The sequence below is a fragment of the Triturus cristatus genome, chromosome 4_1 (genome assembly GCF_964204655.1).
Source record: "Triturus cristatus chromosome 4_1, aTriCri1.1, whole genome shotgun sequence".
Lineage (NCBI taxonomy): Eukaryota > Metazoa > Chordata > Amphibia > Caudata > Salamandridae > Triturus > Triturus cristatus.
In genome coordinates this window covers 1,350,225,691-1,350,241,142 of record NC_140585.1, presented here as the reverse complement: position 1 = coordinate 1,350,241,142, position 15,452 = coordinate 1,350,225,691, and the positions used below count along the sequence as shown (strand labels likewise).

General features: G+C 48.6%; 1 protein-coding gene and 1 long non-coding RNA gene across 2 annotated transcripts in view; both read left to right on the top strand.

Annotated features, from left to right (window-relative positions):
* Positions 1-15,452, top strand: part of LOC146856663 (FIGNL1-interacting regulator of recombination and mitosis-like) — a 1,639,010-nt gene that overhangs the window by 717,591 nt on the left and 905,967 nt on the right. The gene's annotated exons all lie outside the window — the stretch shown is intronic.
* Positions 4,742-5,544, top strand: LOC146856665 (uncharacterized). Its single transcript, XR_014980976.1, has 3 exons — positions 4,742-4,798; positions 4,912-4,977; positions 5,350-5,544. It is a non-coding gene; the product is annotated as an uncharacterized LOC146856665 (long non-coding RNA).

Genomic DNA, 15,452 nt, shown 5'->3' with positions numbered 1-15,452 from the left:
TGTGCCATCTGAACCATAGGTTGTACAAAAGCCGTGGGTAGTTTCCATCTATCCATCTGCTTATTTCTCCAGCAACCCTCATCATCCAATTCTCCCTCACTGGACCATTGCTCCCGTTCTTTATCAGAAGCGGTCCTCTGTATTTCTCGCACTTCTTCCTTCACATCATGCCATCTTTCTACTTGCGACTTCACTACATACATGGCAGTAGCACCGGGCTGCATCGCAGTCTCCCGTGCCACCCGGTCTGCTAACGCATTCCCTTCTCCAACTTTATCGACTACTTTCCTATGGGCGCTACATTTAACGATGGCAATTTTCTTCGGATATGTCAATGCAGTTAAAAGATTATGAACTAACTCCCCATGCATTATTTGTACTCCATGTGACGTTAAAAACCCTCTCTCCTTCCAGAGCAGGCCGAAATCGTGCGCTACTCCGAAGGCATACCGGCTATCTGTATAAACATTCACACACAATCCTGTACTGAGCTCACATGCTCGTGTTAATGCTATCAGTTCCGCTGCTTGAGCTGATTTCTGTGGTATGCGTGCTGTCTCCACTATTGTTTGCAATGTGGTAATTGCATACGCTGCTGAAGTCGTACCATCTGGTAGCTTCAGGCATGACCCGTCCACCCACAGTTCTCCATCTACATCTGGAAAGGGCGTATCCTGGAGATCAATACGACCCTTTGTTTGTTCCTCAGTCACAAGAATACAATCATGTGCTTTCCGTGCTTCAGACTGAGTCTCGGGGTATGGCAACAATGTGGCCGGATTTAACGTTACGCACCTCTTTAACGTAATATGAGGAGCCAAAAGCGTCAGCTCATATCCCGTTAAACGGGCATTGGTCAAATGCTGCGTCTTTGTCTGATTAAGCAGGGCATCAACAGCATGGGGGACTAATACCAACAGTTTGTGAGATAACACAATTCCCTCGCTTTGGCGTATTGACACAGCTGTCGCCGCAACCGAGCGAAAACAACCAGGCAATGCTCGGGCAACAGGATCAAGTACAGCCGAAAAATATGCACAAGGGCGCTGCTTGTCACCGTGCATCTGCACTAAAACTGATAATGCACATCCATCTTTCTCATGCACGTACAGCGAAAAAGGTTTGGTATAATCAGGAGTCCCTAACACTGGTGCTGAACAGAGGGCCTGTCGCAATGTCTGGAAGGCAGTGTCACACTCATTCGTCCAAGGAAGCGGAATAGGTGTGTCTTTTGTCAAAAGGGCTAACAATGGCTTAGCTATGTGTGAAAACCCTAGTATCCATTGCCTACAAAACGAAACAAGACCCAAAAATGCACGCACGTCCTTCTGCGTGGACGGCGTCGGCGTGTCCAGAATCACTTGGACACGATCTGGTGTGAGTGCACGCCCCTCCTTAGACAAAAGGTGACCCAGATAAGTCACCTTTGGTCTACAGAACTGTAACTTTTTCCGAGATACTTTGTGATTATGGGATGCCAAAAAGGAAAGCAAAGACAACGTACTCGTTTCACACAACTCCGGAGTGTCAGCCGCCAGCAAGGTGTCATCGACATATTGAATGAGGGCGACACCCTCGGGCAGAACAAAGGAGTCCAATTGTCTTTTCAAAGCTTGACTGTAAATGCTAGGGCTTTCCGTGTAACCCTGAGGGATTCTACAAAATCGGTAAGACCTATTATTTAGAGTGAAACCAAAGAGGTATCGACTATCGGGATGAATAGGAATTGAAAAGAATGCATTTTTCAAATCAATAACTGAAAACGTGGTCGCCGTAGGCGGGACCAAAGTAAGCAACGTCGTGATATCAGAAACCACTGGGTACTGAGGTATCACGATCTTGTTCACTTCTCTCAAGTCAATTATAAACCGATAGACTTTGGCATCCGTATCCTTTTTCAAAATGGGTAAAATCGGGCTATTACAGACGTTATAGGGGACTTCTTCCACTACTCCCACCTTAATCAAATCCTGTACTATCTGTATAAGAACGTAGAAGCACCAGTCTCCAAGGTCAGAGCCTACCCAATCAATTACAGGGAGGAAAACAGACCTGCGGAGGTAATACAGATTTTGTATGAAATTGAGAATCTGGATCCCCCATCCGTTTTCAAAAACCTCAAAGCTGATGAATTCAGAGCCATCAATTCGTTACGACAGGACCCGACCCTTACAATCAAACCGGCAGACAAGGGTGGAGCCGTGGTCCTATTGAATACTGTAGATTACGACCTTGAGTGCCGAAGACTCCTTAGTGACCGCAAGAACTATACACCTCTTCCCAATGACCCCTCTAATGATCTTAAAATCCAGATCGAGAGGATAGTCGAGGAAGCACTAACTGAAGGCACCATCACCAGACCGGAAGCACGTTTCCTTACTGAGAGCCAAGGGACCATACCATATTTCTATACACTCCCCAAAATTCACAAGGGGAGACTCCCTCCCCCTGGGCGTCCCATTGTGTCGGGGATTGGCTCCCTCCTGGAACCATTATCTCGGTTCTGTGACCATTTTCTCAAACCCCTGGTCCAACAATCATCGACATATCTTAAAGATACCAAAGACCTGCTCAAACTACTGAATGGCACTCAATGCTCTGAGAACACTATCCTGGTAACGTTGGATATTGAGAGCTTGTACACCAGTATCCCCCAGGACGAGACCATCCGGGTCCTGGGTGAATCCCTCAATTCCCATCCCTGGGAGTATAGGACCTCGAAGGACTTCATTATCCAATGTGCAACTCTGGCACTGAAAAAGAACTTTTTCGAGTACCAGGGACAACTTTATCTGCAATCCACGGGTACTTCTATGGGGAGTACCTTTGCTCCAAGTGTAGCAGGTCTATACGTGTACGATTTCGAACAGAAGTACATTCTCCCTGACACCAATCCTCATCTTCTCTCCATAGGCCTATGGAGACGTTATATTGACGACGTGCTCCTCATATGGCACGGGGATACCAACACCCTTGAAACATTCTTCCAGTGGATCAACACTTTGGATCCGAATCTGAGATTCACCCATACTTATGACTCTCATGAAGTCGTATTCCTAGATGTCTTGATCACTAACAAACATGGTTCTTTACATACCAAGACACATTACAAGCCTACTTCTAGAAATAATCTTCTAGAATTTACAAGCTTCCACCCTCGTGCACTGCGGGAGAATCTGCCTTACGGGCAATTCCTCCGCTTACGACGGAATTGTACTGCTTTGGTAGACTTTAAGGCACAATCTAGTGATCTGACTTCTAAAATGACAGCCAGAGGGTACCCTCTGCCCCTCCTCACTAAAAGCTACAAACGGGCAAGAAACCAACCCAGAGAAGCCCTTCTGGAGGATTCTGTTAAAGACGCCACATCTATACCACTGACATGCGTCACAACTTACAGTTCCATGTCCAATGCCATGAAAAAAGTTGTCATGAAACATTGGCGCATCATCAACAGCAACAAACGGAGATGGGAAAAACCCCTGTTCTCCTTCAAACGGGCTCATAGCCTGCGTAATAGCCTAGTACAGACGCGTCCCATTACCAGACCTAACACTTCTCAGAGATCCATTACAGAAGCATGGGGTCTTCCCAAGGTAACGGGCCATTTCCCTTGCTCGGATTGCAGTATATGCCATCTGACTTCTCACACTACCAGTCTTCAACTTGAACCAGGCAAGATTTGGACCCAAAACAGCCACACCAACTGCAACACACCTAATGTGGTCTACCTTATCACTTGTCCCTGTGGCCTGCGCTACGTAGGGATGACCACCAGGAAAGTGAAACTCCGCATATGTGAACATCGGAGCAACATTAGGTGCAAAAAAATCACTACCAAACTCAGTGAACATTTCCTCTCTGCTAACCACACCACCAATGACCTGCACTGGACAGTTATTGAGGAGGTCACTGCATGTAGAAACACTCAAAAAGTCCTTTTCGAGAAGGAACAAAGATGGGTGTACCGTCTGGGTACTAACCTTGTGGGTCTTAACGACAATATACCCTGGGTCAACATACTCTAAGTATGCACTTATGTTGGCAGCTACTTTCACTGTTCCAGTGATTTTCATTGACCGTTAAATCTACTAAACTGGGTCACCTTGTGGGACTTCACCGAGTCCTGTTCTGACCCCTGGTCCATTACGCTATCAACATTCTCCTACTACACTGGGGCACATTATACACAGTGTCCCCTCAACATTTTTTGCTTCCCGACATATCACTGGCATGCTCCGCTGTTTGATCCGGTGGACGTGCGTTGAAATTAACCCCTTTATCTGCAACTATTGTTTTAATCTGACACACGTTTCCGTTGTGTCAAGCGTGCTTATCACTGGCATGCTCCTCTGTTCGATCTTGTGGACGTGCGTTGTAACAAACCCCCTCTTATCTGCAACGATTGTTTTAATCTTACACACGTTTCCGTGGTGTCAAGCGTGCTCATGCGTCCCCGCTTTGCACTGCATAAAGTTTTCTCAATCAAGCCCTGTTTTTTCTAATTACGGACGAGCCTCCCTGTATTCCTGGCATTCTATTGGTTGTGCTTTAAACCTATCAGCACACAGCTTGGGAGGTTCTGTCCCTGTAATTTATCGTCGAGCCCCTTGCCTCTTGGCGGCCTATTGGCCGGGGCTCAGCCAATTGGACCTCAGCGTGCGAGGTGCTGCCCAATCACCGACGGGCTTCCTTCTCGCACTCTTGTTTTTAGGAGCCTCGCACCAGGTCTCTTCTCTCCCCGGACCCGGTGGCTTGAGGCGGTGTAGGTTCCTAACGGGTGCCGAGCAGCGAGGGCGTAGGTGTACCTTCTGGCTCTTATTTTTTTCTGGTAAGGCTCACAGTACTGTTCGGCTTGTTTTTCTACTATTCAGCCGTTCGTGGCCGCTCTTTCTTCTTTTTCTCCTCCAGGGTGTGCCATATTTGCTCGCACCTCTCCCCCGGGATCCCTGAGGCGACGAACAGTCTAGCCTCACAGTAAGAACCTCTCTATTCCCCTTGGCATTTCTACCTACCAGGAATGCTTCACAGGCCGCGTTCATTGTTCCAATGGACCTTGCTAGGTTTATAGTCTCACACGTAGCATTAGGACTCCACGTTTATTCCGTGATACATTGCTAGTCACGCTATTCAGGTGAAGTCCTTTACTTCCCTGACACCAGTACCGGGCTAATTCTAGGTGCACTGCTAGCACATTGTTGATGCACCGAAGGTACGGACTACTGGCACTGTCCCCATCCACGCACTTTGTTTGAGCCTACAATATGGCGCTTGATAATGTTTTGACTACCCACATTTACGATTCTATTGTGTTTTGTCTTGTGTTTGTATGTCTCCTTTTCATTTTAGAATAAACTCGTTTCTCTCCACCATTATAGTTTTTGGCGGATTTTTCCCTGTGTTTTATATTATTTTTCACACAGCAGCCCACGGGAGGGTGAACCTTAGTGCGTTCACACCACCGGGGCACCCACACTTCCACTCTGGTCCTGAAGAAAGCCTGTAAACTACACATAAAGGCAGAAACATGTTGACCGCCACGGAGTGAATCCGGTCTGTTATTTTTTTGACCATCACTCCTTTTTATTATGTTTTAATTTTCCAATTAGCAAAACGAATAAAATACTTTTTTTGACTCAATTGGGAATTTTAAATTCACTATCACCACACACAATCCCGCTCCGCAGTAACCTGGCGTTGTAGCACACTGGGATGGCACTCGGCCATGCCCAGTGGGGCCCGATGATGAAGCATGTCACCAACCAGGTTGGTGAGTGAGGGCTTTTCATACAAAATCTGTATTACCTCCGCAGGTCTGTTTTCCTCCCTGTAATTGATTGGGTAGGCTCTGACCTTGGAGACTGGTGCTTCTACGGATGGTAAGTGCATTCTTTGAGATTTACACTGACTTCGTTGGTTTACACAATTTCCCTCGAGGGGATCAGTCGTGTTATTGCCCTTCCTCTTTCGTTGTTACTTTGCTATCTGTATAAGAGCCTCTTCCCCCTCCTGCGAAATACGATACTGTGGAAGGCGTGGCAACACCGCCCCCTCCTGGACACTAATGTGAACAGGCGGAATCACCATCTGTCCCACATCAGTATCCGAGGTGGCCCACAGAGCACAAGGGAGGGTAGCTAACACAGCATCTTCTGCAACCACACACATCCGTTCAGACAGGGGGTAATTGTCATTTAATATCACCCGCACTCCAGCAGGGGAGCAGCGGATCGTAGCTCTAAAGTGCTTTAACATATCAAGGCCCATAATGTTGTCCGGCGTGTTCGGGGCAAGCAGAAACGGACAGGGTGCAGAAAAAGAATCAACCTGAAATGTGAGGGGCCGCGAAAGAGGGCTTCGGGAGAGTGTACCATCAAACCCTACCGATGTAACCATTAAGCCAGATGGGGGAGCCCTCGGAACCAATTGTTTAGACAGCGCACTACGAGTCGCTCCTGTATCCACTAGGAACTGATCAGTAGAACCCAAAACCTCAGCTGATACGTAAGGACCCTTCTGATCAACCGGCACCTTAACTGATTCTAACCCCCATCCAACGCATTCCTATGCATGCTGAGAATCATGGTACCCAGAACGGTCAATCCCCGACACTTGATACTGGTTTTGTCGATCGAAAACATTAGGCCTATCTTGTTGCTGCCCGGCAGGGTCAAAACGAGCGTGATCGTTAGAATTCCCTCTAAAATTCGAGAAACCCCCTCTACCTCTCGGGCCACCCTGATTGTGTCCCTGACGCGAAGCATGCAACGCCGGGCAATCTCTGGCCCAGTGTCCCGATTGCTTACAATACGCACATTGATTCCTGTTCAAATCAGATCGGCCCGAGGGAGGACCATAAAATCCTCCCCTACCTCTATTTACACCCCGTCGGGGCGGACCATATACTTGTGCTAACATCACCTTCGTTTTTAAATCCTTCGATTTCTTCTCCTCCTGCCCCTTCGCTTCTTGCTCCTGGCGCTCATAGTACTGAGCTATAGTCAGGAGGGCTGTCGGGGTCGCAGTGGACCAAGAACTTTCACTCGCTTTTAGGCGGGCTGCGATCGCCGGTAATAAATTCGCCACATATTTATCAGCAAAGAGGTGTCGACCCGTATCATCCGTAAGTGACTGACCACTAAAATCATGAAACGTCTCCTCAAAGCGCGTAAAGAAATCTGCAACTGATTCATCGACTTTCTGCTTACACGAGGCTAGCATATTCCAGTCAATCTTTTTAGGGGGAATGATTGTCTTCAACTTAGCCAGAATAGCAGCAGGGAGATCTAAGATAATCTGAGGTGGTTTCTGCGAGGGCTTCCTCTCCCTATCCTCATCCTCAAGCTCAGACCACGAGCCTTAAAAACGGCAACATCGTCCACCTTCCGCACAGATCGCCACATATCTGGTGGTAAAATAAGCCCAAAGAACAAATCTATATCTGCTAAGGTCATAGTACAAGAATTCAAGGCCCCCTCGACTTCTTCGTAAAAGGCCGCTGGATTCTTGCGGGGATCAGGCAACGCATTCTTTAATGCCATGACGTCAGCCCTGTGCCAGGGAGTATAAACCCAATTATACACAAAATATCCCTTAGCATCGGCGGAGGTAATATCCGAGCTAGTCCCCGCTCCTTTAGGAGGAACATACAAAGGCGCCGCCTCTCGCATTGGCTTAGCATGCACTAGGTCGCTCTTATCTGACTGAGAGGTGGATGAATGGCCATCTCCGGTACGCGAATCCGACCGCTTCTCCTCCTCAGCTTGTTGGCGTGCTTTCTCTTTAAGGTCCCTCGCCGCATCCCGCAACGCAAACAGTCGCCGAACCGCATCAGGCGCCTTAGAGGGAGAGAAAACACCATTACGCAATGCTTTAGCATCTAATACCACATCGTCAGGTTCAAAGACACTGGAATATTTCCGGAAAGCAGCAATCACTTCCTCAGAAAAGTGGCCCAAAAAATACAACCTTTCCCTATCCTGCCGCAACTCCCAAGAATTCAACAACTCAGCAAGGGATAACTTGCCCTTGAGTGCACGATAGGAAACTTGCCGAAGCTCACCCATTCGGTCAGCCGATAACATGGACCGCGTGTCCACCTTACCCGAACCCGATCCAGAATCTTGTGGCCTCGGGGCAGACGCGCCGACATAAGGAGGCGGAGAACGATCTAATAAATAAAAATCATCGTCATGATTATTAAGGACAGGATAGAGTGACTGACGAACAGCATATTGACCCGAGACTTGCAACCTACGCTCTTTCTCTTGCCTCTCCGTCTGTTCTCTTTCCTCCCGACGCTTTGCTTCCTGCGCTCTCACATGATCATTCTTTCGTTGCTCTTTATCAAACAGCGCTTTCTCACGTTTCTCTCGCTCACGCACTTCCTTCACCCATAATCGCACGCATTCAAACATGTCTTGACGAGCACGCCGTTTACACATACACTGTTCCACATACTCAATCTTACGCATATCAAACGACCCATACAACGGCCACCGTAACTCAGGATCCTTTCTGGTATATTTCCTCCATACTGTGCTGTACATTATGGAAGAAAGACCATGCTTCACATACATATCCCTATTAGGAGTCCCCTCTGGGGGAGCTGGAGCAGATTCCTCGAGGTTTAACCGGTTTCCAAAGCAGCAGCACCACTTACGGAGTGCGCTAAAAGCAGGCATGCTCAAAAATAATGGAGAATATGCAGTATTATCAAAAAAATGGCACTTAAACGTTGTGCCGTTCAAAGTTACACAGTTCCGGAGAAATATCTCCACATTACCTGCCTATATGTGTTGCAACGCATATATTCTCACAATAATCAATACAAGATATGACTGGTCATCACAAATCAAACTCAAATAGCCAAACCAGGCTTCAAAAAAAAAAAAAACTCGGAGCAAGTACCGTACAACGGTTCTTACCAATCAAGAGTCCAGATTCCAACTGCCAAGCTCCAAAATTCGCCCAAACGGCTGTCACGGCAGAACCGACAGAAGAGGTCTCAGTCGAGGACCGGCGCCACCCAGATGGTCAGGTCGAAAGGGAAGGAAGAAAAACCTCGGGATGCCAGGACTAAAGTGCCTCTGGCAGTGATCACATCCCCGGCCAAATTCCTCACCTTCGTCGCGACCACTCCTTCAAGCATCCGAGTCGCCGATGAGCCCCACGTGACGGGCGCCAATTGATGAATACAGGCCCCAGCTAGGCCCGCAGGACACAAGGGTTCGCTCTCCTGCAATGGAATCTATAAGGAAGTTGGCACGGAAACTGCAAAGTACAAAGACAAAGTTTATTAACCCTTAAGGGTGGTCCTACAATCCATACAATACCCTTCAGTATTGCATAGAGTAGCACAAAGAACTTGCGTACACGGTCCCCTTTTATACACAACAGAGGGGCTCATAAGTGGGAGGATACAACATGAGGCAAGGAATGTTACCTTTTATGGACATTTTCGATACAAGATCAATATGTGGGTGGAGCTGACATACTCCTTGAGCCCGCGGAAACATGGTCAAGCAAGGACTAACTGATAACAGATGTGGTCAAGCCTGGGCATGCGCCAGGCGGACAAAGGAACTATTTATAGACTGTTACTAGGCAGATTACAAGAGCAACTAACACAGAGATAGGACTCTTCTCGTGTTGAGCACGTGGAGACATGACAATACAAAATGGAGTCCAAACTTCGGTCAACATAACGAAAGAGACAGGTCTAAGGGAGGAGAATTCATGTCTTTAGTAAATGCTTAATCACATCGTGGTTTCAATTTACAACACCACCTACAGCGCTTGCTTCATCTTGACAGACGTTATCTTTCTGTAGAGTTAACCACAGCTGTAGTGTTGTGTAGATATGTGTTGGAGGCTTGCTTAGCATATGGTGCACACTTAAGTGAACCACCTTGCACTAATCCAGACAACCCTCATGATGATTTTAGTGGTCAACCAGAGAAAGCTCTCTAAGTGGTTGGTGTGGAGAGCAGCCTTCAGACTTAGTCAGAAGGAGTGTAAAGCAGCTTGTTTTACCAGTACTAATCATATAGTGTAGCTTAAGTGAAAAGAACCACACAGTGTGGTTATAAAAATATGTATTTATTATAAATAATCACTAACACACTGGTATATCTCAAACCCAGAGATATAATCACAACACACACAATACTTCAATAGTAAAACAGGTAAGTAGCACAAATACACAGTGGTCTCCGGGGGGAGACCAAACCATATACTAATAAAGTGGAATGCAAACTGCGACCAAAGTCGGGACTGGACACAGAAGACTTAGTAGAGCCGGGACCCAATGACCACCCAAGGTAAGTACCCAAGAACCCCACGTAGGTCTTGTGCAGAGTGGAAACACGACCGCGTACTCATTACAAGTCAATAGGGAAGTCGCGGTTGCAGTTTTCAAGAAGGACCCTTCCCAGAGGACCCTAAAGCAACCCCGTGGAAGATAGAAGGTTGGAGAGTCACCCCACCCGTGGATGCCCCAGGAACCTTTATACCTACACCAGGGAAGCCAGGTGCATAGGTGCAAAGTTATATCGGAAACCTCCATAAACCACAATGGAGGTCTTCAGTGAAGATGCCGCTGGCAAGAAAGGTGAAAGAGTCCGGGTGGAATCCAAGGGTGGATAAGAGGAGTACCTGCAAGCAGAGGGGACGGATTCTATGCTATTCGGGAGTGACTAAGAGGCACAGAAGACCCATGACCACCGGTGAACGAAGATGCAGGAGAGTTGACGGCAACTTTTTCGCTGCAGGTGTAAGGACCAGGTGATGCTGTGGGAGACCAGGAGGCATTCACGAACTGTCCCGAGGTCCCCGGAGCACCAAAAAGCCTTGGCAGCAGTAACAGACGAAGAAAACAAAGCAGGTGCAGTGTCGGGACCAGCAAGGTCCAAGGGACTCACCAAGCACAGGAGAGTCAGAGTAGGCCCCCAGTAGGAGAGCCCACTGGAGCCAAAGAAGACCCTCAAGAGGGCCCACAGGCCGGAGACACAGGAGTCGCAAAAGGACCTTAAGCAGCTCACCAAGAATGCAGGCCCGCAGTACAGAGGATGCGGTGAGGACAACGATCTTTGTAGCAAGAGAAGCTGGAGGCTGGCGCTTCTTGGAGCCCGAAGATCTCTGGAGAAGAGAGTCAACAAACCTTGATAACGGCAAGTCGACATGGTGCACAGGGATACTGCTCCAGCTGTTCCGACAAGAGATACTGGCTTCAAACTTGCTGAGAAAACAGTACAGGCCTCAAGGGAGTTGCAGAACCACCACCTGTTGCTGAGCCTTTCGGAATCCGTAGGACGTCATGAGCAGGAGACCGGTCCGCTTAGTTGCGGTGCCTGCAGATGGAGATTCTTTTGGGTATCTTTGATGCCCACTGGCCTGGAGAAGAACCTGGATGGAGCACAGGCACAGACGATGCAGAAGACTGGCAGGACAATGAGACCTGGAGCAGTAGGAGTCTTCCAGATGCAGTCTCGGATCCCAAAGCGAAGTCCAACGTGCCTAGACAGTTGAAGATGAAGTGGTTTCGGAACTGAATCTTGTCCCACTACGAATCTGAAGAGCCAACGCAGGTAAGCAGTTAGGTACCCAAATGAAAGGGTTGGGATGGTTCATGGATTCCTTCCAGAGGGAGGCTGGTTAGAGGGGAGGATACTTCCATGTCCTTTGTCCAGTTTTTCGCCAAAGTGGGAGCTGACGGCTCCCTGAACTGGTTCCAACTGGAGTATGCAAGGAGGGCACCAAATGTGTCCTTCAAAGCAGTCTGGTGGTGCTGGCAAGTGCTCCCACCCCTGCCCAATACACTAAGTTCTGTCTGGGAGGTGGGTACACTTCCTTTCCCTGCTCGAGCTTGGCTCAGCAGCAGGAGGGCAGAATTGTATATGTGGTTGGCAGCATCACTAGTTTGCTGTTAGACCCTGCAAGGCTGGTACCAGGAATACAGGGGGGCTCCCTAGGGGAGCCCCCCCAGTACATGGGATCCTACATCCAACACTGTAATCAGTGTTGGGTTAGGATTCCAACATGTTTGATACCAAACATGACTGGTTTCTGTACAGCCAATATATAGTTAGACATCATGTAATTGACTTGATGTCCACTATATATATGAAATGGCTGACTGCACTTCTAAAGCTGGGAGAATCGACTCCTAGGTTTGTAGGGTGTGTCCTGCTCATGCAGGGCACCTTCACACTTATAAAAAAAAAAAAGCACCTTGCCATCAGGATTAAATGGCCTACCTTAGGGGTGACTTATAGGTTTTAAGTGCAGTGACCTCTGATATAAGGAAACTTATATCTGTTGTGATTGGTCCTAGCACCACCTCACACAGGCTGCAATGGCAAGCCTGTAGTCAGAGTTTGAGTGGTCTCTCATGGGTGGCATAATACATACCGCAGTCTTTGGAGACCTCTAGTCTACCTATGCCCTGGGTACCTCAGTACCATATACTAGGTGTGAGAAGTTGGCCTGGCATATGCTGGTCACTAGTTATAGTGGCCACCTTGCACCAGTCCAATTCGACTCTTATTGATGATAGGTAAAGACAACCTTTTAAGAAAGCTATCCTAGTGGTAGCTGTGGAGAGCAGCCTTCAGGCTAAGTCTTGAAGGAGTGTTAAGCTTATTGTTTTACCATAGATAACCTCTTGAATAACCAAATGAAAGAGTAGTCCACACGTATATATATATAAAATATATGTATTTATTCTAAACAGAATCCCACAAGTCTCTTTATGAGGCTAGAGGCAAAAGTACATTTCAAACAAGCATTGATAGATACAATAGTTAGCAATGGAATCAATGGGCCCCAGGGGGGGAACCAAACCATATATTAAAGTGGTATAAGAACCACGACAATTCTACAGACAATGCCTAGGGCATTTAGGATCGCTTGCCCCTTTAGAATCCACCCACAGTTATGAGGAAGGGGACCCACGGGAGACGCGTGCAGTGCGAAGAGCTGCTATCGGGATCCCAATGTTAGTCTATGGAGAATGTTGCGGTTTGCTTTTTAAACATTAAAGGCACTTCTAGCAGGAGAACAAAGTTAAGACTTTAGACTTAGGCCTTTGGAGAGCCCACCACCACGGGAGTACCAAAGTACCACTGTTACCTGCCCCAGGGAAGCCGGGTGCATAGGTCGATTCTGGTGTCGGGTCGCGGGCTGATTTTCAATGGAAAATAAGGCAAATCTGCTGCTAGCCACAAGCGTCAATGATGTCGTGAAGATCTAAGTTGTAGAAGTTGAAGAGAAGAACCTGAAAGCAGAGGGGACAGAGTCTGGGTCACGGCACAGTGACCAGGGAGCTCGCAGGAAGGAGCTCTGCAGTTTCGGGCGCTTCAGGTGGAGAAGAGGGCAGCTTGGCTCTGCAGTAACGGGCTCCGGGAGGCTTCAAGGAAGGCCAGCTTCTGGAGGGCGACTGTCCCACGTCGGATGAGGGTCGCAGCGGTGTTAGTGTCCGGATTGGATCCACTAAGCCTTGGCCACCGCAACCCACGCAAGATGAACAAAGCAGCTGCTGGTGCAGACCCACGAGGTCTGAGGGTGCTCTGCTTTGGAGGAAGCGTAGAGCAGGCCTGGAGCAACCAGGGGAACTCTTAGTCGTTGAGATTGTTCTCCGCCAGGGCCCACAAGTCGAGAGACAAGGGACCGCGTAAGGCAGCAAAATGGAGTGCGTAAAAGGGAGCTCACAGGCCACCGGGAGGGGCTAGGGCGCTGATCTTTGGCACGGATGCTGCTTGGTGGTTGGCTCAGTAATGGGCCAAAGCACAACTTCCCCACTGGTCAGGGTCGTGTGCTATGCAAGAGGTGGCCGGTGCCCTGGGGTATGAGGGAATCTCGGCACCCACACGGTCCACGGTGCTCAGCCTTGCTGTGCACACTCACTGGCCTCTGGGATGCTCAGGAAACCCACCTCAAGGTTGCTGGAAGTTGTCGAAGTTCGTTAGAGCAGCGAAGTCCCAACCGGGTCACTTGCAGTGTTTCAGGTGCCTGCCAAGCAGGGGGATAACTCCTTTATCCCAAGGGAGATTTCTTCAGTCAGCTGGGCAGCAGCTCGTCGAAGGTCAGTTCTTTGAAGTCCTGGATTAATCTGAGGCTCTGGGGCCACGTTATTCACCTTTATCCCCAAGATTAGGGGAGTGTCCAGAGTAGTGTCCACCAATGAGTGGTGAGGCGGGAAAGGGTGGCTACACCCTCTCCCCTTTGTGTGTTTTCTGCCTGGGCGAGGGGCAGGATGCCCCTGAACCGGTTCCAAGCGGTGTATGCAGAATTAGGTCTCTGCAGCTGCCTACGTGCAACTCTGAAAGGACATTTGGTGCACCCACCCTGTTCCAATCCACATTATCCTGTCTGAGGAGATGCTAGCACCTCCCTGCCACAGGAGCCTTATTGTCCAGCTGGCGAGGCTGGGGTTTTCCCCAGCAACAGCCAGCCAGGGTCGTGTAGGTGGCGGGCAGTAGCCATTTTGTGTTACTTGTGCACTTTTAAATTGGTGTCTAAATTCTACCGCTTTTCCCATATCGCCCCTCTAGCAGGGGGGAATCGTACCCTCATGCCCATGGCTGGACTGGGGGTATGATTCCTACATGTTTGACACCAAACACAATATGATTCTGTGTAGCCATTCTCAAGTTATCGCGGTATCGCGATAGACTTATAATGCGGTTAAGAGTATATGGTATGGCTACACTACAAACAACTCAGTAACGATTTTACGAAGGTTGCAGAGAGGCCCTACTCATGTAGGGGTCCCCCCTCACACATAGCTCAGCACCCTGCCCTGTAGGATTAGCAAGGCCTGCTATAGGGGTGACCTATGAGAGTACATGTGTTGTAATGGGGTGGGATATAGGGTACCTATATCCCTGTAAGGGGTGCTAGCACCACCTTACCCAGACTACAGTAGTGGTCTGGTGGTGTCAGTTTGTATGGCTGTCCCAGGGTGGCACAATAAGTGCTGCAGCCCTGGTAGGCCTACTGAGGGACCCATGCCCTGGGTACCCAGGGTACCATCTACAAGGGACTGTCAGGGCACCCTCAGCATCCAATTGGTTGGTACCTAGGGTACTCACATCGTTTAACGGAGGAAGCAGATAGGCTGGGGTCCTGGATAGCAGGGCCACAGCCTGGCTAAAGTCATAGAAAAAGTCAAAACATCAGCAAAAAGTTGGGGGCAACTATGCAGTCGATGCCACTCTCACACCACTAGGGACTTAGAAGGATACAGCAGTAGCCAATTGTGGAGGTACCAAAGTACTTACCATAGTCCAATTTATGGAGAGAGCAAGGTTTCTGGGGCCCTGATTGGCAGGATCCCAGTCAGACTAGTCAGAAAACAGAATTGCACCAGTAAAAATTGGGGTAAGCATGAAAGCAGATCCTACATTCCTTCAATTTGCCTGGCACAATACTCCTCAATCACTTGTTTCCCA